The 21,409-nt window shown below is 37.9% G+C and overlaps 1 protein-coding gene and 1 long non-coding RNA gene across 7 annotated transcripts in view; one reads left to right on the plus strand and one right to left on the minus strand.

Moving 5' to 3' along the window:
- cdkal1 (CDK5 regulatory subunit associated protein 1-like 1) overlaps positions 1 to 1,080 on the plus strand; it is a 357,840-nt gene extending 356,760 nt beyond the window's left edge. For both annotated transcript variants that reach the window (XR_003294900.2, XR_003294899.2), the window contains exon 19: positions 733 to 1,080. The gene's annotated coding sequence lies outside the window, so the exon portion shown is untranslated. The remainder of the gene's footprint in view (positions 1 to 732) is intronic.
- Positions 1,081 to 2,637: 1,557 nt separating this feature from the next.
- On the minus strand, positions 2,638 to 19,310 carry LOC113122728 (uncharacterized). Of its 5 annotated transcripts, none has more exons than XR_004463261.1 (8): positions 19,041 to 19,310; positions 7,785 to 7,935; positions 7,511 to 7,605; positions 7,163 to 7,217; positions 6,701 to 6,791; positions 6,490 to 6,527; positions 3,602 to 3,738; positions 2,638 to 3,001 (listed from the first exon to the last, which is right to left on the minus strand). It is a non-coding gene; the product is annotated as an uncharacterized LOC113122728 (long non-coding RNA). The 5 variants fall into 5 exon arrangements; XR_004463258.1 differs by having other exon boundaries at positions 18,976 to 19,310; XR_004463260.1 differs by lacking the exon at positions 19,041 to 19,310 and adding an exon at positions 8,169 to 9,152.
- Positions 19,311 to 21,409: the final 2,099 nt, after the last annotated feature.

Consider the following 21,409-nt stretch of genomic DNA (forward strand, 5'->3'; position numbering starts at 1 on the left):
CAAGAGAGCAGGGCACAATGGATGGTACAGTGTTGTTTGCTTGTTTGGTCAGTTTAAACCATGTTGTTCAGATGGAGACCAGCACAAAACTTCTTGAGGCCACAAGAGGTTTGGGGTCTAACTAAACCCTTAATGTGCCTCAGACACTGTCAAGTCATCTTCATTTTTATATATTCAAATGCTGACTGCAAGTAAAATGTAACTGAGATATTGAGCAATGAAATTTAACACTGAGCTTGTGTTATGCAATTATCTCTTTTTCTGCCACCCACTGTGTATGTCTCTTTTGCACCTTTGAATGTGGAACAGTCTGAGTTAGAGAAATATGAGCTAGCCCAGCAGTGGCATAAATGTGGTGCATACTGAACACTGCACCAAAACCAGCTTAATTCTTGCTAACTAAAGCTGAGCACCCCTGAAACCTAGGCAAATATGGCATCTGCGTATGGGTTTATACAGGGCATAGCTGGCTTATATTTGGACCTCTTATAACAAGAACACCCCTCACTGCATTTAATTTGGCTTCTTGGGGAGAAAGAGTAAATATACAGTAAATATATAAACACAACATCTGTGGCAATTTTATTTAATACTGGTTACAGTTATCAATGGTGATCATGTAGAACATATTGATCATCGCAGGCAAAATATTTTAATTGAAAGTGATTGTTAGTCATTGGTATTTTTTCTATTTTATGTTTACATGATTTATTTTGTCTGTGTGTAATACAGATGAAAACCTACATGAAAATGGAAAATAATGAAGATGAAGAGGCTAACCGTCATGGAGAGAAAAATCAGCACAACAGGGAAGTGAGAAAATTCATCTTTTCTTCATTTTTGTAACAGTAAATTATGAATTGTACATTTGTCACTTCTAATTGTCATCCCCATTTTAAGGCAACTCCTTCAGCTCTATCTGCAATATTTCACTTTCAATACATTGACAACATCTAACGGCTTTGGAGTCTAAATCAGCCCTGTCTCCTAAAAATGACGTTCCTGTACAGCTAAACTTTATTCTCATTTACGTTTTGCTATGAAGCAGGATTTGTCATTGATTTACCAGCAACGAACTGAATAGTTCACATTCAACATATCTTTGACGTTCATTCATTGCGCTGTTTCCAATAGTTTTGCCATTTTAATTGAAAAAGGAGGAACAAGAGATGATGACAGAACATGTGGAGGTTAGTTTAGTTGTTTATCATTTAATTTCCAAAGACATTTATGCTCCATGTGGCTAATAACTTGACACAGGAATATTGCCTGTGTACCAACCCGGTCTCATATCATTTGTGACAGTTTAATCTGTTGTTTCGTGCACACAGACACGATGTCTTTTAAACTCATGCATTTCGATTACAATTACAATTGTCTTTCGTGGCTTCTACATCCATTTTTCCTCATGTCAATCAGCAACAGGAGTGGTCAGCCCAAGAGCTGTAGTGTTTTCTCGTCATTTTCAAAAACCAGACGTTATATCATCCACCGTTTGGTCAGGAGATGTTATATTTGTTTTGATTTCCTTATTCTAACAGCCTATTATTTGGTTGGTCTTCTGATTATATTTACTACGTGTCCAGTAATCGCGTTTCTCTGTTTAATTTCTCGATTACGATTTGTACTGTTATTGTTGCTATTTCGTTGAATCAAATTTTAAATATTTTATTCTTCAAAATTATATTTCAATTTTATATTTTAGGTTTTGACGGGTCAAATTTAGCAGGAAGTATGTGGACTACACTACCCATGAGAGTTGTCATCAGTTACCATGGTGATGAAGCCAGCGTCTGCCGCAAACCAACGACAAGGCTTCATTTTCTGCCAAGCGACTTTCCTGGTAAGTTGGTGGCTAATATTAGACTGCTACATGATTAGCTGAAACGTTTTTCTTTACATGAAATGCATTTCTTTGCATTAGCTGCATGGTTTGCTCAACAGGACACTTATAATCCCCACTGAGTCAGGAACAACCATATGACTTGTTATTTCTGTGTCATTTTCAAAACCACTTCCTGCTGCTGGCTTGGACAGCCCGCTCTGCAGCAGGGAAGCTAAGCTAATAGCAGCACATTAACCTAGTTAGATTCAGGCCTGCTTTGTTCCCCCATCATTTTGCCCAAAAGCAACAAAGTTAGCACAACATAAACCTTTTATTTGCTAGAAATATTACTATTACTACAGTATATTACTATTTCTACCAATATTACTATTGCTGCCTAGTAGGGCTAGGCTAGTAGCAAGCTAACCAGAAGCTCACAGAGCATACAAATCAGCAAATATCAGCTTGGACATTCTGCCCAGCAGCAAAACAAACTAATCTAGAAGCAGAAACTAGCCTAGCAGGCCCCAGGCTTGTATTATGCACCAAACCTTGCAAGCAAAGCACCACAACATGATATATGAAATGGTACAAAGAAACAAAAAGAAAATGATCATTTTGGCAATAATTTATTTTAATTTACAAGAAAATACATTCAACTCAATGTTTTTTTTAAATCTCAAATAAGAATAATGTAATGTTGTAACACTGGATTGTATCAACAGTCCACACTAACAAATATGACACTTAAATGTATATTATGGTACAAAATTTCATGAAACCTGTTAAAAAAACATGTTTCTGAGGTGCTTCTGAAAAGAAAAACAAGAGACTGAATGGAGTGAATTAGATATTTTCTTTTAGTACATTATTTAGGAGAGAGTCCTTTGGCTGACAGGAATGGGACAAAAGGTAAAGAAGATAACTATTGTATGCGAATTACTACATTATATATATGACATATATAAAATGGTAAGATGTTTTCTTCAAGAGACTCTGACTGTAGTGTAGTCTGCACTGCTAAGGCCACTCTGCTCTTCTTCCACATGTAAGACTATAGATGCCTCAGGGCCTAAAGCAGTCCTGTAGTGGTGGAGGCCACTTGCAACCTTTCTTCCACTTCTGATAGTTTGTGTCTTGACTGACAGCAAAGTCCCTTGTTTTCTTTATCAGCATCTGAAAATGACACAGAAATGACAGTGTACAGTAAGATTAACTCTTTTAATGAAGGTGAGAGTGGATTACAGGTGACTAGACCAGAAGAACTGTAAAAGTATGAGAAATAATGGCATTGGGCAGTGTATGCTTTCTATGGTAAAGGTTTTAGTGGAGCCATGCAGATCAATAACTCCTCATTATATTATGAATGCAGTTAAGATCAATTTAAGACACTGACTTTTCTGTTTCCTGTGATACTGTTACCTAAATGTGCTGTTAGCTCAACCCCAGTTTTAACCCTGTGCAGCAGCTAAAGTCATATTGTTGTTCCTGACTCAGTGACAGTGAAATGGTGTGACCTCTGATAGACGCTGAGGTCATTGGGATGTAGTCATGGCAACGCTTTAACGTTAGCTCATTAATCAAAAGCTAGTGTTAGCCTATGCTAAACATTAGCTGGCCTGCCAACAAGCCACATTTCAGATGTTCTATGCAGGTAATGGCGATTATAAGTGTCCTATTGAGCAAACCATGCAGCTAATGCAAAGAAATGCATTTCATATAAAGAAAAACGTTTAAGCTAATCATGTAGCAGTCTAATGTTAGCCACCAACTTACTGGGAAAATCATATGGCGGAAATGAGGCCTCTTTGTTGGTTTGTGGCAGACGCTGGCTTCATCACCATGGTAACTGATGACAACTCTCCTGGGTAGTGTAGTCCACATACTTCCTTCTAAATCTGACCCATTAAAACCTACGAGAAATATACTTTTGATAAATAAAACATTAAATAGATTACAATTTGCATGGTTCTGTTGCTATTTCGTATGAACAAATTGTGTTTTTTTTTAAATTTCTTAACTAGAGAAACATGAGTACTGAAGAAAATCTGACCACATGGTGGATGATATCATTTTCAAAAACCAAACGTTATGACAAAACACTACAGTTCTTGGGCTGACCAGTCCTATTCCCCATGCTTTGACATGGGTAAAAAATGCGTGTAGGAGGCACGAAAACAATTGTAATCGAAATGCATGCGTTTAAAAGTCATGCTTGCTGTCACGATAAAAGTGCAAAAATCGTGTCTGTGTGCACAAAACAACAGATTAAACTATCATGAAATTATATGAGACCGGGTTGGTACACAGGCATTATTCCTGTATCAAGTTATTAGCCACATGGAGCGTAAATGTCTGAAAATTAAATGATAAACAACTAAACTAAACTCCACATGCCCTGTGATCATCTCTTGTTCCTCCTTTTTCAATTAAAATGGCAAAACTATTGAAAACAGCGCAATGAATGAAAATAAGTGTCAAACATATGATAAATGTGAACGTATTCAATACGTTGCTAATACACGTAATCAAAGACAAGTTACGTTTCGTAACAAAACGTAAAGGAAAATGCAGTTTAGTTGTACAGGAATTTTTAGGAGACGGGGTTGGTTTATGTGTATTGGGCTTGAATTTCCGATATCCAAAGCCGTCCATCCACAGCACATTTGTATCTGCAATTGCATGGTTTCTTGTCATAATTCTAATTGTAGATATCTTAAATTACATTTATACTAGTGGATATACATTACATATTGGCTTTTTTTTTTCTAGTCAATGTATTTGGGGTATTAAAAATTACATTCTGGATATCTGGAATGGTTTTTCGTACCAGATATCTGAAATTAAAATTATAACTAGTAACAATTAGATTGTAGATATCTGAAATGGGAGTTTTTCCCATGTAAGAATTCTATTGCAGATATTCAGAATGCCAAGAATGATGTTCTGGATATCTGAAATTCAAAGCCCAATTCACATAAATGGCAAAAGTGACCCCACTTTTCCTTGGCAACATGACAGACATGATGGCTCTGAAATCACAGTTGCTGAAGGAAGAACATCATTATGGTTATCTGAAATGTTGGACTGAATTACTGAATATGCATTGCATGTATATATGTGTGTAGTCATTAAATGTTGAAACGGCTTGTAATATGCACTGATCTTATTTTGTACTGTATGTGTTATATTGTGAAGTGAAATTGATGACAGAATTTATAATACTGAAAATAGGATTTTTAAAAAAGTATTAAATACATAGAGCATGGTTTGGGTTAAAACTGAGAATAGGCTTTTGGCATTTGAAAATGTCTGAAAAATCTGAACCTGGGAAAAAAAAAAAAAAAATCTACACTGAAACACCTGGGGGGGACTGGATATTGTAAAGCTGGTGCATGGAAAGTGTCTCTATCAACATAGCAGGTACATGTATATGATTTTTGAGCTGTAAAAGACATAACAGCAATAAATCGTTTTACTGTTAGAAAGCACTAGGTAACTGTTGCCACCCTAAAATATTCTGGTACCACACAACTACCACGTTATTCTGACCACTGTGCTAATTAAGGGCAGTGTTAGCCTAACAAGCTTTAATATAGTTAAAAGATATCTTCCTTCAAGTCTGTCTTATAGCTCAAGTTTACAAATTGTAGTACTCCCACCTCATTTCCAGCTATATTGACAGACACTGGGCAGTTGTATTTATTCATACTAGTGTGACCTGAAAGAGCTGACTTAAAACCTGCAGTGTTGAATCTCTGAAAAAAAACAGGGAATCCAGAGTGCCATTTTTTCAGACCTTCAAATTTTACTTTCAAATGTTTCCTATTTCTCAGTTTTGAGAGAATATTTGCAGCTCTTTATTTTTTTCTTCTACAGTGTCAGATTGTTTTCCCAACAGGGCCAGCAAAAAGCAAATTTGAATTTCTCAAAAAAAAAAAAAGATAGAAAAATCAAAAACTGCTTGAAACTATCAAAACACTGAATAGAATCTGAGATTGTTGCAAATCTGGAAATTAAGTTTCTTATTCTCACCCTTTTTAAACTTTTTTTTAAAAGGTTAAAAATTCTGTCATCACATTTCACGTTACATTATACGGTCATGTCATGTCTTGTTTACTTATATCTAAAGCAATATGACTGTGTATAGGCTTTGCAATCTAGAGATAGTCATTAACTGCATATTTAGGACCACTAAGTGTTTTAGTATATGTGTGTATGGTAGATTTAAAAAAAAGCCAATTCTTGTTCATTGGTCATGGGGAACAAAGACATTAAGGACATGCACTTATGTTAAGCTCTGATGCCCTGGCTGTAATACTCTCATGTGACAATATATGTACAGCATTTTGCTTTTATCATGCAGAATAAATTATTTACAAATGTTTTATTTTTCTGTAATTTGTATAATGTGAAACAAAGAATATGAATGATTATTCAACATATGAACCTATAAATACATACACAGTGTATAAATGGTAGTGTCCTCTGCAACTTGAAGAGAAGGACAGAATTACTGTCTCTTCCATATTTATGCTCTAAAAACCCTTAAAGAGTTGAGTGTGGCAGGGTGCTGTAGCAATGATGATGTAGACTTTTGATGCACCATAACTGCAATGTTTTAAAATATAATGTAAATGTAATGTAGTTTGTATTTTACTTACATGTTTATTTTCACAATTCCAAGTTCACCTGAAGGAACCTATTTTAGACAAAAGAAGAAGAAAGGTTTGCTTCATAAAAAATGTAGACATATTTTCCACCAGTGTAAAACCTTCAAATTACCAGAGCTGGGTGAGCCCTATCACACCCATGCAGGGATCAGTTTTGAGGCCGCCTATCTGCCTCCTTCTATCTTTGTCTATGGTTACTAACCCAAGCTAAAGTGGTCAGACAGGGGCCCCCTGTGTTTTCCATGGACAGTTTATCACACTTCCTTTCCCTCTGCTCTGGGCCCCCAGTCAGTCTGCGAGACAGGAAAATCAAAGACATACCATTATAGTGCAAATGGTATATTGCATTATATAGCATGCTGATGATATATATCCTAAAAATGTCTGAGGTCTGAGCTAAGGTTTCCTCTAACAGCCCTCATAAGTGAATATAAATGTTTGAATTATACACAACACTAAAATTGAGTCAAAATAATCATGTACACATTAAATGGTAAATAAATGATTTTACTTGAATGTCTGTGAATGGTACTTCTTTGGAAATGAACAGCATTAAATCTTATTTTAAAAAGTATTAAATAAATGGATCTCAAAGTCAAATACTGGACATTTTTTGTCAGACATTCTGTTATATATTGAGAATAAAACCTAAAACAGTACCCACCTCTGCTTTCACTTCTGTCCAACGTTCCAGTGGTTTTATTACCTCAAGCTGAAATCTGGATCATGAAATGCAACATCAGGTTTAAGTAGAAAAAAAACAAAGCAAAACATGAACATCAGTTTTTCTCCAGTTAATTAACAGCAGAGATATTTAATGCCATGAAAACTGTACCATGAACATGAACCTGGGTGTAAAAATCACACTGGAACCAAATTGGATTATAATGATGATGATATTTGGTGCCTGACAGTACATAATAATAATGTAACTTAAAAGAGGGATAAAGACAGCAAATTTAAAAATCAGCTATATTTTTCAAATTTGAAAATAAAGCATGAATAACATTACCTCCACTAGTACACGGCTTCCTCTCTTGGTGGAACATCATCTTTCTACTGTTCACCATCCATTTTCGTCCCTTCAGCTGCAGTAGAGGCACTTTACTGTGCAGAAAAATACACAACAATAAGATAATCTGACACAGGCTGAAAAGTTAGGCTGGGGCCTCTTAAGTCATTTGACAGTGCAAACAAAATATGGCTTTGTGGTTCTTATTTTTCAACTTTCTGGAAGAAGTAATTTGATTAATGGCATCCATTTTAGTGCTCCACAAATAACCCACCTCAAAATTAGTTTCAAAGAGTCTACACCAGGGACTGGGTAGTTATGGCGGCAATATAGATGTGCACAGTGTGTGTGAGATGTTGGTGATTTGAGTCCAGCAGGTCTGCCCCCTTTCTGTCCCTCTTGTCTCCAATGTGTTTCATTGAAAGCTGAAAAACAAAATAAAAAGGTCCCAAAAATACAGTCTGCACCAGAGGTTTCCCTCCTCAGCTGTGTAAAATGCTTGTTAGTAAGGTTAAATTATAAATTTCAACAAGCAAAAATTGATAAACACCCTGTTTTTGCTTTGCTTTTTTTGTTAGGGCCCAGGCACACACAGAAGTGAAAAGCAAGGATGAGAAATTACACATTTCAAGGAAACTTAAAGAAGAATTCTTATCACCTTAGCTGCATAAACATGTGTTACCTATCTTAGTAATTAATTAGACTTCTGAAGCAGTTAAGTGCTGAAATGTCACTGTACACATTTCATTTTCTACTTGTTAGCTACTACGACAGCAATAGCTCCTGTGTTGTTTTCTCCCTCCTATGTACCTCAACCAGGATGTGTATGAGCCTGCCAGCCGTTAACCCTGCAGAGGAAGTGTGCAGGAAATGAGATCAGCCCTAAAGAGAGCTAACGCCTGAGCCCGAGCCACTGACAGCAGACCAATAACTGTCACTCACTGCACCTGATATTGAGATACTAAAAATGCCATGAATAACAGGAAGACCAGAAGAGAACAGATGAATGTGGTACAGCAGGGACACTAAAGAGAAGAGCATGTAATAGGGAAGCAGGGTGGAATGTAAAACAAAACACATAAGGCCGCTTAAAATAGAACACACAACACAGAAATCTAATACAGCTCAGCAGAAAAGACATGAGTGACACAAGAAAGCTAAAAAAAATAAAAAATAAAAACAGCCCAACTCTTAACATCGCTCTCTCTCAAAGACAGGTTCTGTTGGAAAAAGATATAAATATCCATGAAGGGGTGGAGGTTGAATTCTGGCATTGTGCTGCAATAGAATAACACTGAGTAGAACAGAGCACAAACCTAGACCAAAGCGCCGTGCGCTGTGCAGAAGAAAGAGCATTCAATACAACAAACAGTGTGAGAGGAGATTAAAGACAAAACAAGAGCACCAACACCCAAACTATCAGACATATTCTTGAAAAAATATTTTTTTAATGTCTAAAAATACCAGCAGGGTAGGGCCTGGTTCAGTGGATGTGTGTGTGAAACTGTCACTATGCCCTGCACACATTATCTTTACCATGATGAAAGGGACGCAGTAACTTAACTCAAGAAAGCAGCCCTGACAGCAGTGTGTGCACATGTGTGGATGTGTATGTGTGTGTGTGTGTGTGTGCGCACATGTATACATCTACCTCAGTATGCACACAAGCAGCTGAATTTCTGGTCTCTACATGACTGGAAAAGAAAAAGGTTTATGTTTTTTTGATATGACTGTTTTACTGCTCCAGAAAGTAAAAAATACTGCAGTTGTCAGTCACATTTTCATTTATTCTGCAGTCCTGGCCTATACCTGGATACTTGAACAGCTCACTCATGATCTGGCAGGTTGGCATGGGAGCCTATAATCTATGCCACATCATCTATTTTATGCTTAACTAAAAAAGTCAGATCTATAAATGCCCCACTTTGTCAACAGGCACTATCTATCCCCTGAACTACCAAATCTAACAAAACAAATAAAATAAAAGATGCCAAATAGTCTAATCTGTGGTGAGATATGAAGAACAATAATTGAACAATAAAAAATTTGTCATAACTGTGACTCAAATATAATTCATGTATGATGGTAAAGTCTTTGTATCACATTATGTGATTCAATGAATGACTGATGAGATGGGTAAAACGATGAACAAATAAATGAATAACTAATGAAATGATTCATCATTTCATTAGTTAAACAAACCAAGCGAGTGTCAGAGTGACAATGTTCAAAAGTCTCATCACCATATTTGCATAATCCTACTTTTGCAGAAAATGTTTTCTGACCATCTTTACCATATCATTTTATGTCTTCTCATGCACATCAGATTTACATTTTGCATACTTTATGAAGAACATTTATTTTAGATGGATGGATATAGAAATCTATCACATGTAACATATACATTATGATTTCTGGTTACCTAACATCACCTTATTTTGAGCTGTTGGGAGATATTGATCATACCAAGTCAAGAAACCAAACAAAAGAATCCAAAAAAGACTCCACCCCACGGTTATTGGTGCAGACTGATCAATGCAAAATGTCACCCTTTGTTTTAATTTTGAAGAAAATGTTTTTATCAACAATAGCAAACATGCAGCCTGTGGTAAGCCACATATCAGGTAGACTCCTACAGGATGAAATGCTTAAATCTATAAAAACAGTTTATTCCTCATGTTTTGAATATAGGTGTCTTATGCTTATTACAATACACCTTAATATATGCTATGTTACACCATATTATCAAGACAAAAGAGAGGGAATGAAACTCTGTGTAAAGAAATTTTGCACAGCTATGATTCACTTGTGAGATCTAAGTGCCGTTTACGCAGTTCGTTCTAGGAAACAAGGGCAAACTAATTCAGCAAAAATACAGTTGGCTGGCTGATGCAACACAGTGAAATTTGAGGAGCATTCATGCACAATAAACCACTACCGTCAGACCACCTATTGAGCTGTGCGTGTGTGCGCGCAGGTGTGTACAAATCATTGGCAGTATTTTTGTATACTGTACGTGTGTGTGTGTGTGTGTGTGTGTACCTGACACTGATGTACATAAGAAATAGATGCTTCATCTGTTGTTCACTCCTACAGCGCAGCCTGAAGGCAACTTTCATCACTACCTCTGTGCTGTTGCAGGTACGTGTTGTGGCCCTTTCAGAGTATAATGTTAAAATTTTGGCATGTAGAGTTAAGATCCCATAAATCACTCCACTTAGCTGAAGTCATGTAATTCACAGTCAAGCCCATAATCAGCCAGTGCAGTTTTGTGCCACTGCTGTGCCCCAACTCCCACTGTTGCCACGTGAAAAGCTCCACAGCTATTAGAATATTGTGCTGCTTTCGCCCAATGGTCACACCCAGTGTGACAAAAAATTGGCATAAAAACCATTTCTCTGTTTCCTTTATACACTGTGCACAGCAACTGCAACAGTGAATAAAATGGCAATTTTAACAGCACTATTGAAATATTAATCTGGGTGTTCACTTTTTACTCAACACCTGTTTGTCCTAATGAAACAGAATCATCAGTCTTGGGGAGGTGAAAGGTAAAACTATAGTGGATAATTTGCACCTGATCATGTAGCCAAAAAGCACACCTCATCCTCCTGTCTGCTCTGCATGTGCATACGTGTCTGCAACTTAGCTCCACCCTCAGCGAAACAGACAGACACACACATCTAAAATTGGATGCATGTCAGCAGCACAGAGATTACACCACAGTGGTGTTTGGCACTTGGATTCATTTTAGCAATACAATCAATGACAAAGCTAAGTGCAATATTTACAAATCAATAATTTCATTTAAGGCAGGGTAAACAAACACGTTTCACAAATAGAACCCACCAGTACATCTGACCAAGGTGAGAAAACAGCATTACAATGACAATCGAGAGAACGGTGACGCAAGTACTTTTGCTGAAACCGCAACCACATCAGGTAAAGGTCTGTCCTCCATTGTCACTCACATTGACACCCATGAATCTAAGAAATCTACCTCTGAAAGCAGCACTAGGCCTACACAACTTGCCTGGTCAGCTCCCAAGCTCTCATAGAAGTGCATCACCTAAAGCAAGAACGATATCTCTGCACAGTTGTGCGGCGCCAGCCATAAACCCATGGAGACAGGGAAAGACAGATGAAGAACTTAAAGTGACTGCCACTGCCTTCCACCCATTCAAAATTGTAGGAGATGAAAGATTAAAGCAATACAGCAAAGTTTTCAACCATTCAATCAAGTAAGACAATATCCCAGACAGGTTCCAACATTTGTCAGAGAGAAGCAGCATTATTGAAGGACAGGGTGTCTACAGTGTTGAACATGGTATGCAGGACACAGCAGAAAATCTGGCCAAAAGCTTCTCAGTGTTGCAAAAAGTAAAAAAAAAGAAGATTAAGTGGTTTGCTGTAGAACTGCCAATGCTACTAACCCAACGAAAGCTATACATCAGTAAATGCACCCACCTTGCATGTCTGGCACTTATCATCAATCTAAGTGCCAGAGATGTCCTCAAAACCTAAACCCATCTTGGATGAAGTGAAAGAGGCAGTAGAATAATTTCATATGGACATATTGGGTTCAGAAAAACTGAAGGCCACTCAGATCGAAACGAGGATGGCAGAGTTATGACCCAAACAGGACTGCATCACAAGATGGAACTCTACATATGCGACGTTGAAGAGTTTCCTGCAGTCCAAGGATGCCATTATCTCCACACCAGCCAGCACAAATGAATCAGCCCTGTGATGCACATTATACTGGAGCCATTTCAAGAAGTCACTATGAAGATCAGTGCCAATCAGCATATTACTCCCAAGTTAAAAGCTGAATAAATAGTAGTATAAATGCAAAATGCCTGATAACATATTAAGGTGAATCAGAGAGAGAGCACAAACAACAGGAGAGGGAAGGCACAAAGTTAGTGACATTCAATGGTGGCCTACACATGTGAGGGGGGAGGAGAGGAGAGGGGAGCTCAGTGCACCGATGGAGAGTCCTCAGGGAGTTCAGGCCTATAGCAGCAGAACTAAGAGATGGTTCAGGGTCACCTGAGCTTGCCCTAACTATAAGTATGTCAAAAAAAGGAAAGTTTTAAGTCTAGCCTTAAAAGTACAGAGAGTGTCTGCCTCCTGAACCCAGACTGGGAGCTGGTTCCACAGGAGAGGAGCTTGATGTGAGGAGAAGAATTTTAAATTCTATTCTGGATTTTACAGGGAGCCAATGAAGAGAAGCTAATATGGGAGATATATGATCTTTCCTGCTAGTTCCTGTCAGGACTCTGGCTGCAGCATTCTGGATTAACTGGAGGCTTTTTATGGAGATACTGGGACATGCTGATAGTAATGAGTTACAGTAATCTAGCCTTGAGGTAACAAATACATGGAGTAGTTTTTCTGCATCATTTTGAGACAGGATGTTCTTAATTTTGCCAAAGTTGTGCAAGTGAAAGAAGGCAGTTCTACAGATTTGTTTTTATGTGTGAAGTGAAGGACATATCTTAGTCAAAACTGACTCCAAGGTTTTTTCACAGTAGTTCTGGAGGCCAAAGGTATGCCATCTCAAGTAGCTATATTGTTAGAGGCTGCAGCTGTACTGAATCACTAGTCCATAGCCCATATTGAACTGTTCTTGGACATCTCTGAGTTGTTTCTGGGACTCTACAGCCTGGCACTTGGCTCGGCTCAGTTAAATCTTCATCTCATTCATGTCTCCCTCTAATATCTTTTCAATCCTAACAGAATAATTCCTGCTTCTCACCACAGAGTTCAGTGTGCTCTGCATAGAGCTGATCACCCTTTGGCTATTCCTCTTGATTTGTTCCATCTCCTTATCATTCCCTGCCAACTTCATGTCAGCCTCACTGTTGACCTCCATGTTCAGTTCAAGTTGAACACGGAGAATCTTGTACTGCTCATGCTCCCGGGTATTTTTGTCAAGGAACTTTAAATATTGCAGCCTAATTAAATAAATCAGATAAATCTGATGCATTGAAGATGATTCCATACATGCAGTTCAAATATGATCATTTACGGCTGTTCGTTGTATTTTCAAAATAAGATTAGTTATTGAAGTTATTTCTGCTTTTGTAGTTGTTGAGTTTACAGTGTAACCTCCACTGTGTCTTATTTGACTTGTTGGGTGTTGCCATTTTTAAGTCAGACTTGAAATCACACTAAGGAAAAAGAAATGAACACACCGTTCTCTTATCTGTTCATAAAGATCCTGTGATATGCACAGAGATGCTATCCAAATAACAGAACCTAACCTAATCAATTTGTGGGTTATTGAAGGTGAGTGAACACATTTGATGCAGTTTGCTGGATGATCAGACAAAGGTCGTTACTGCTTCTTGACCACTTGCACTGAATCTGTTCACCTGCAAGGCTGATGCTGATGATTTGTTTGGTATATTTGGTCAGCCTCAACACTTGCGTCTCCAGTTATGTGCTAACCTCAAGTAGAACATGCCTGATGTATTAAATGCTGCATGTTCTTTTTCTCCTTCATCATTCTCTTAAAGTGACCTACAGCCTCCTCATAGGAGTTCTTCATTTTACAGAGCTCAGAATTACCTTCTTTCTGGGCTTCCTCCAGCTCTCTTTGGCCCTCTACATATGTATGCTTCCAATCTGCTAGAGCATGGTAGTATAAATAGACCAGTGAAAAGTGAGTAATGACAGGATAGCTTTTGGAAAGAGTGGAGAAGAAGCTGGAAGCCAATACTAGAGCACACAGTACTGTATGCACAGTGTATGTCACCACTTATATATTGTAGCAGTATAGTTATAAAGGGTAATTTTAGTACTCATTAATATATCTTCCATTTTCTCATGAAAATACTTTAACATTGCCATTATTACAATAAAGCTGTTGCAATATGCAATATAGTGTAATAATATAAATCTGCATTCTTGAAAGTGGGATGCGGTTTAATTAAACCTTTGAATGATTGATTGTTTTTATTAATGTTCCTCTAATTTGTGTCAAGGTAAGGAGCTGTGGCTTTCTACACATTAATCATTAGATCTGGTATGGCATGATGTTAAGTAATGTCATGTCATCTCATATCATGTAGGATTATAGAAAGCTGTGAAGTGTTTTGGAATAATGGGATTACAAATCAAATTACACCTACATTGAGGCTGAGGCTCTGTATGTCCTAAACTTGGTGTTGCTGGGATGCATCATGTCACCACCTCAGAATATCAATGACATTTGAATTTCACAGGGAAAAAGTCGTTTGCTGTCACAGCTCATTCTTTGGTGCATTCTCTCTGTTCTAAGTATTTGGACAGCAACACATTGCTTGATGTTTTAATTATCCTGGATATGAAATGACAGTAGTTATTTAATTGTTCACTCCATATGACTGAATATAACCTTTAATTAAAGCTGCCAGTCGTTTAGCTCATAATTACTGTGTCATTTCATACTCAGTAAAGTATTAACAGTAGGGAGTCAAAACATCAAACGACGTGTCACAGCCTCAATCCATCTGGGGTATAGAAAATGATTTTCCATTGACTTACATCTGTGGCAATGAACTCTGTGTGCCAGGTTTTTTTTTTTACCTTGGATGATAGTTATAAGCTTCTGTAAAAAGGCAACATAAAATTAAACATTTTTCTTTAATTACATCAAGAACTGCATATTATTTTGTTTTACTTTACTGAAAATAGGGAAGTGTTTGTAAGCAATAACAGGAGTAAGCAGCAGAACACACCATCGCACTCCTGACTGGATAGGGATGTTAATACATAAAAATAGAAACATGTTTTGTCACATATGACAATAAAAAATAAACTGTACATACTTTTGAAAATGTTCAGATACAATTTAGACATGTTTTCCAAAACAGATATTCAATGCACAATGCTAAAGTATTGTCTAAGAAATACATTTTGAATGAGGTTTTGCATGTAGTGATCATTTGTTTCACTTTTGAACTAAAACGAAATGGATATGAAGAAATGCATATTTGTCTGAAAAGGTTTGTGATTTTTACTTACTTACTTTCTTATTTTTACTTTTTAAATTTTTTTACTTATTTACTTTTACTGACTTTTCCTAACGTCACCGCTCTGTGTCAGCAACTGAGCTGCACAGGATATTTAACACAAAGTAGAGGGCACCCTGTTAATACTCTACCTAGTCAACACAATGATATAGTGAAACAGAGTTCCATTTTGTTTACAATTGCATAATATGGTGCAGCTGTTAGCACTTCTTTTCTAAGTGGCGGACAGTGGCGTATGGCATGGATACATAGAATATTCCTCTAACGCTAGGATCAGTATATTAACCCCACTGTTGTTGTTAGTATGGACTCATCAAAGATTTTGCATTCACTTTGCAAGTGGTGGAATATGTGTGCCTTCTAGCCTTCAGTAACTGCAGTGGTTGCAAAGCACAATTCTGACAGTCATCCCAGCACCAGATGCTAGATGTGACAAACAGACCAGCAGTTGCTCAGCAGTGCCTTTGTGGTCTGTTCCAAGAAGTAGGTTTACTGAGCTATCGCAATGATTTTTCAAAGTAAAACATGAAACACCCTCAAATCTGGATCATGAACAGATGTGAAAAGACCTCTTTCTGGATTTAAAGCACCAGATAACTCAGTAAAATATGCTTCTTGGAACATTTCCTTGTTGGCAGCAAATAAAAATCATTCACTAGCTGGACCTGACAGAAATCTTGTTGATTCACAGCCAAAGCCAGTCTGGCTAGAATTTCCTTCTCAATTTAAGTTAAAGGCCAATTAGGACTTGAAAAATATACTTGAATACAGCTGCTGCTGTTATAAAAATTCTGGGCTTCATTTCAGCATTGGATCATTACAATCCATTAGCCTAAATCAAGCACATGTAAAAGAAAGAGGTCTATAGCTGTGAGCGATGGAGGCTCATATTTCTGTTGAAAGGTCTGCCAAACAACAGGTGGCTGAATACAGAAAGTTTAAATGTCCAACAAATAAACAAACCTAATGAATCAAAAGTTTTGCCACAATGGCAGGTGCAACATTATATTACACTCAGATATTTCTGTTAAGGTAGAAGGAACTCTATGATGCGTTTTGAAACAAAGGTTTACTCATTGTTAAAATAAATACCACACAATTAGTGCTGAAATGACTGGTGGAGTGAAAATCAGTATGACGCTGATCATCGGCTTAGATTTGACATACCATGGAAGTACGCATGCTACAAAAGCTGACTTTAACTGATTTTTCATATTTCCTCTCACATATTAAAAAAAGGGTTCTTTGCAAAGAGTCTGATTGGGATACATGGACCAAACCGAGCGTAGATAGCCTTAGGTAAAATGCACGGCAAACGTTCATGGAAAAAAACATAAATATGGAAAAACAATATCACTGTTGTCCATCTAATATTCCAGATGTCACCTGTGTATTATGGCTTTGGGAAACACACCCGTTTCCTGTTTATCTAAGTGAATCAAGAAGAATATGTGGCAGACACAGGACAAACCTCACCATGCACACTTGCTTGCATGTTCCGATAAACACACACAGGGTGCCAGGAAATAACCAAACCCCAAATAATACTGTAATTGTTCCTGCTGTCTCAGATGCTCTCTTCCTCTCTTTCTCATAATAAAAGCCTGTTTGACAGGCCAGTGCAGTATATGTGCTGCACAGGAGGGAATCTTCTATTGCTGCTGAGCACAAAATTGTATTATTGAAGGCTGTACCCATCAGTGCCTCCTTATTCTTCCCCGTGTCTGTCCTTATATTAGAAATGTTTTCAGTTGCCAATAAAAGCATAATGCTGCCTTATACATGCTGCATTTGCAAGTGAATTACAGTGCCACATATTGGCTCTGCTGGTAATCAAAAAAACATTGTGCTGTGAGAGAAAGATTGGCCAGTCCAATATCGAGTGTGATTGTGCTGAATGCTATCTGATGGAGATGTAGGAAATAGTGGCATACTATATATAAACTGAATGCCACACCGCTCGGCCATATGGATAGCAATAAGATACAGGCATATGAAACAAGAGCAACAAATTATTCTCAAATTATAGCCACAGCACTGCTTGCATGTGAAATCAGAAGTAAATGGGACAAGCATATGGTTAGGAATAACTTAGGAATGAGTTATATGGAAAATGTGGTTAAATTGTTTATGAAAGAATGTGTGTGGCATCCTTTGTGTTGTCAGTGAACAGCATATCAATTCTCTTCCTCTCTGTCTCATTTGTGTCATCTCATTTTCAATCCCAATCAAGCCTCCATTTCACATTTCATTCTTTTCTTGCCACTGCCTCAGCCTATTATTATTTTCCTTGTTGTGTTTCTCTGTATCTCCATAACCTATTTTTTCACTCTTGATCTCACTTGCTATGATTTCTTCACTTTCCTGTGCATGTGCAGTACATGTCTGTTACATCTACTGTTCTTTTTCTACTTTGGCAGCATATTTTGACTCCATTTTGCACAAGCCATGCTAAAAAGAAAATAACAGGGTCTCAGCTAATGCATCCTGCAAATCAGTCCTGCACACATTCATTCCTTCCAAAAGTATTATTTCTAAAATGTAAAAACAAAAAAAAAAAGAAAAGAAAAAGAAGAAAATTAAGAAAATGACTCATCCTCCATTGTTACTCAATCTGTTTTAACTCCTCCCTGTCTTTTCAAATACTGGTAGTTGGGTGACAGGTGCTTACACGCTTCTGGCTGTCCAACATCATAGAGCAATGGACCAAAGACAGGGCATAGAGAAAGGACACAGGAGTAAAATAAGATGCAAGAATAGAGACAGAAATCAGAATAAGAAAGTGCACCAGAATGACGTGTGGAGGAGTAATTACACATCCTACAGATAAAGTAAAGAAGATGAAAATCAACAGGTGGGAAACAGGTAAAAATGGTGGACAAAATGACTCTGACTTGGACATGACAAATACAGTACACAAGTTCTTAATAACCTCTAAATCCACACAACTATACTGCTAGAGATTGTGTTTTACTTTGAACCATCTCGTGACCTAAACTCATAACCAGCAAAGCTTTCAGCTGGTGACTAATATGACAAAAACCATCTGTTCATTTGATCTAAAGAACCTTTTTAATTAATGAAAAACTCTATTAAAAGCAGCCAGTGTGAAAGCACAGAGTTACGCAGAGAGAAGACGATGAAGACGAGAGGGAGGAAACTGAAAGCGACTGATAAAAATGTTGTGCAAACAGAGCATTATCGCCTGAGAGAAAGCCAAGAAGAGTGAAAATTTGTGACTGGTACTCGCAGACGCTCCGTGCTCAAGCCAGCGTACACTCCCTGTTTCCCTCCCTCCTTCCTCTCACATCTGATTTGACCCAGTAAACTTAGCAATGAACCTGAATCCTTGTTTCTAATTGGCTGCATACATGCCAGTCAGTCACGTGACCACACACAGACACACACAGACACACACATGCACACGCCCATAGTCAGTCCCACCTTCTAAGCGGAAAATGCAGCTTTCTGCCAAAAAGAAAAAGAAAAAAAAAAAAATCCCAGGTTACTTTGCTTTCGATGAATGTCTTCGTCTTCGCCAATTCGCCAATCCCATTTTTTGCCTTGCCCTACACTTCACTGCCTCCTTTCCTCTTCTCTCCCCTCTTGTCCTTCGATCCTCTTTTCTCATTATATTTCTTTCTCAACAGAAAGCCGGTCTAGCTAGTTTCTTCACAGGTCAAACCACTGATGAGGTGTGAAGTGGGATGTCATAATTCAAACTACTAAATGATGAGCTGTAAAATCATGAGTGACACTTCACTGAACACAAGCCTCTTTCTCCAGTAACTAACAAAAGACATCAGCCACTGGTTGAAGCTGGCTCACTGTCTCCCTCTTTTGCCTCCTCCCACACCCGCCCCTTTCACCCTCTTTCAGCTCAGGGTAACATTGTATTATGCTGCTTTCTTTGAGCTGCTTTTTTAGTAACTCAGTGTTGTTCAAATCCAGTCAATAAAGCTTGCATCATAAAATTACATTACAGTACAGTGTTGGATCATGTGCTTTCAAGAAAGTAACACCGAAGGCTGAATTAAATACTCAAAATGTGTGTTTTTGTACATTAAAAATATGTGTCCTGAGACATTTTAACTTTTATACATGAATATTGTAAGACACCACCCTAATTTCTGCATAAAAACTAGAAACAAGAAAAAGCACTGAAAGTGAAATAGAGCCAACCTGCCCTGTCATGGGAAGCAGATCCTTATTTACTTCCCCAACATATGTCATTTTAGCAGCGGCTGGACTCGCAGCCAGCTCAACTCCACTTTCCCACAACGCGGCTCATCCTGCATCATTCTACCTTCTCCCCCTCCATGTCCTCTTTTTGCAGTTTTCCCATGCTGTCATGCACAGCTGCAACAGACCTGGGAACTTTATCCTCTCTACTGTCTTGTCCCTGTCCTGAAGGGAAGTCCTTGGTTTAGTTTTTGTTGTGTAACAAGGCAGGAGTCTAACACAAATGCACTAAATTCAGCTCCCTCTCATTCAGAATTGTCTGTGTAATCCATTTTATTTTTGACCTCATTCCACTTCACCAGTCCAGCTGAAAACATGATCCACCTGTATTTCTTCAAATGTTGCTTAAGCACCTTGGACTTTCCATTCCTCCATCTGCCTGCCCTTACCTACATTTCTAGTGTGCCTCAACTCCTTGTTGTCTAGTCTTACTTTACGTGAGACCTAAATGAAAAGGTAGCTCTCAGCAAAAACTGCTTTGCAAGGAACTTTTGACCTGGCAATAGTACTTAATACCTTTGGCTTTGTTTCAAAGCCTTATACAACACGGTAATAGCCACTGCTAGAGGACATTTTTATGGGTTTGTTTTGAGTTCAGATGTTATCTCTCTTTATTTTCCTGTACTTTCAGCAGTTAAACTGTGGTGCAACATAACTGATGTAAATCTGGTAAATGAGGCTTGCAGCTCCAGCTGCTGATGAAGCCAAACACATACAGAGACGTCTGGTGTTAGAGTGCCAGGAAAACAAGGACTGGACATTGTCGCCACATCATTATTAAGGCACAGATCTATGGCTAAGATACATGTACTATGGCACAATTTACCCTGTTCGAAGTAATAAATGATTCTACCAGAACATTGCATGTTATTATTGTGCCTTTGGACTGGTAGTTGTAATATTGCATGCAAAAAAAAGTTTAGCAATGATGTCATGTCAGTGTCCATTGTGTCAGACTTTACCATTTGCTTGTTTAAAGTGCTGATGAGGTTGTTGCCTGTCACAAGACATTTTGAATGGGGAGATAAAGTTTTTCCTAATGTTCCATGAAAATCTGCAGCTTCTGTTCAATGCTGATTTGCTCCCTGTAGCACATGTGGAGGAGGTAAAATCCCCCCTTCTCCCATTTTCTTTATTTCAGGGACACATTTAAGGTAATGACAAACCCATAGGGAACCAGACTCAAGATGATGAGTCATAGTATTCATAAGCTGACTGCCTGATGCTTGTACTCTGTAATAAATAAACCTTTGTAACAAAACATCTCACAATAATGTGGAAATTTACTTGGAAGCAGGACCTGTTTCACAAATTATTACATATATAAACCAGATAGTGACAACTGTGTGCTATTCTCACTGTAGACTGCAAATGCAGGTGGGAAGTGTTGTAAAAAAAAAAAAAAACCTCCACAGCTGACCTTTGACCTGCCTGTGGAAGGTAGCAAAAGATTTGAAAAAGCAGACCCATAACAATGGTGACTGAGAGATGGGGATTTGAATGAGACAGATGCTCAGATGTAAATAGGTTCATTCTAAATATGATTACAGAGAATATTCAGTTTACATGATGAAGCACACGTCCAGCCTTCTCACACCTCTATGTGATTTTCAGATATGAGAGATGACTGGTGGTG

This window comes from Mastacembelus armatus, chromosome 16 (assembly GCF_900324485.2).
Source record: "Mastacembelus armatus chromosome 16, fMasArm1.2, whole genome shotgun sequence".
Taxonomy (NCBI): domain Eukaryota; kingdom Metazoa; phylum Chordata; class Actinopteri; order Synbranchiformes; family Mastacembelidae; genus Mastacembelus; species Mastacembelus armatus.